Here is a 2,153-nt window from a genome sequence, read left to right on the forward strand (position 1 = left end):
GCCTTGCTTGCTCGCCTGGCTGTGTAGCCACGAGTGACACGCGTGTGGACAGAAGAGAAACATCGCTCCATCGAGACGGGCTGAGGGCAGCACGTCTGCACGTCGGGAGGGGCTTCCCACCGGCCGCTCACCGCCAGCCGCGAAACCCCACGCACGCGGGGCGGGTTCCTCCATGGATAAAAAAGGAGTTACTGAGACATCAAACACTAAAAATTTTCCACGTGGACAGAGAGGGCGTCTCACAGAAATGTCGCGGCAGGTCGCCTTGCACAGGAGTGGAGGGGGTTACCCCAAACCAGAAGCAGATAGGAAGTTACAGGGCGCGGAGCCTGCGAACAACCGACTCCTCTTGGCTGCCGTGATTTATCTTTAGCTTGTGTTGTCATGGACACCCCGTCCAGGGGCTTAAACCTAAAATGTGGCCCGCCTTCGCTTGGTCATCTTTGGCCAAAGGCGGTCAAAGGGCATTTATTTCTGCTTTGGAGGTGGAGGTGTAAGGTCTCCAGTTAGTATCTTGGAGATTAGGACACCATTTTTGCCTTCTCTTTGAAGGAGTCTTGACTACGTAATTATTTTCACAAAGATTGGAAAGCTGAGCTATTCTTTCAGCTCATTGAATATTTTTTTTTCTCCGGAAGTTCGCTTTTCAAACCAACTAGCTCGTTAGAATGGCTAATACTAAATCAGCTTCCAGTGATGAGCTTGCAGAGGCTCAGTCACGTCGCAGGTGTTAGAGCTGGAGGGAGCCCCCGCGCCTTCTGTTAAGCGCCTTCAGCTTACAGATGGTGACTGAAGCTCAAGGAAGTTGCGTGTAAGAACCAAACCGCTTCACGCTCCACCAGGAGATTTCAACTTCGCTATTTTTTAAAATCAGGGTTTCTAAAGTTGGAGCTCTTCGTCTCTTTATTATCGTTTAAATCCCTCCCCCTTTTTAAACTAGTATTGTTTCCTCCGAAACTGATTCTTAAAAATCAAGTTTTGGCGAAGTGAGAGTTACACTCTTACGTAAGTGTTAGTGTCTCAAATATAATTCAGCTTCTTGCGATTCCTTATCCCTTATGTGCCAGTGAAATTCTGCACAGAAATATTGGTGAAGAACACAGGCACTCTACTTAGTTTGATAGAGGGGAAATTTCAGAAAAACAATTCATTCTTCTGAAAACCACACGAGCAGGAAAAAGTTACGACGCAACACACAAAAATTATGAAAATTAGACATTTTATTTATAGTTTAATAACAAGAACAATTTTCTTGTCTTTCAAGAGGTAAATACATACTAGAATAAACTCTGTAGAATATACAAAAAATACATACTTTTCCCATGGAAATTTTCTTTATAATAAATAGAAGGGAACACGTGTGGCTGATCCGGGTGGTGTGCCGTGTCTGCTGAGGTTTTCAGTCTGTTGATTTATTTCGATTCTCTTGAAAGAATGGGGGAGTTCCCTCTCCCCTACGAGGTCGAGATAAATAATGCATGAAGCGATCCCTCCCCCCCTTCCCCTTTTCCTCCACATTTTTCCTTTTGATAGAGGGTTCGGCCTCGATCTCCACGCCTGCATTCAGCCAGTACAAAGCCTACAAATTATGCAATGACTTCTAACCTGGCCCTCTAACAAAACACCTTCTTTCCCCTTATAAATCATGAGAGACAGATGGCAAAATGGAGAGGAGAAAGGACAGAGAAGGACGGGACAATGGGCATTGTGACGAACCTGGGAAACAGAGCAAAGTGCGCGTCAGAGGGAAGTTTGGTTTGACAGGTGAAGTTCCCACAGCCGCAGACAGCAGTGGGAATAAAGCAGATGCCGCCCGCGGGCCTGGGGCGACGCCGTTACCGGTAACGCCATTCACATGCTAAGACGCTTCTTTCTACTGGACCTTAACCTCTCTACGCAGGAGCGAGGCGGAGGGGCCGCGGCGACTTCCTCCAACCGCAGAGTCCGCGAGCTACGGGGGTTAGGGGTGGGGCGTCGCGTCACCTCCACCTCTTCCCAGCGTCTTTGTATCCTCAAGAAGCGCCCCCCAAGGTCTACCGTCGTCTTGGACGGTCAGCGGCCCCCCATGCTCGACAACTCAGAGCGGGTCTGAATAAAGGAGCCGCGAGCCGGGAGCGCGACGGCGGCGGCGGAGTCGGGACGCCCGCCCCGGC

The sequence above is a fragment of the Pteropus vampyrus genome, unplaced genomic scaffold, assembly GCF_000151845.1.
Source record: "Pteropus vampyrus isolate Shadow unplaced genomic scaffold, Pvam_2.0 Scaffold282, whole genome shotgun sequence".
Classification (NCBI taxonomy): Eukaryota; Metazoa; Chordata; class Mammalia; order Chiroptera; family Pteropodidae; genus Pteropus; species Pteropus vampyrus.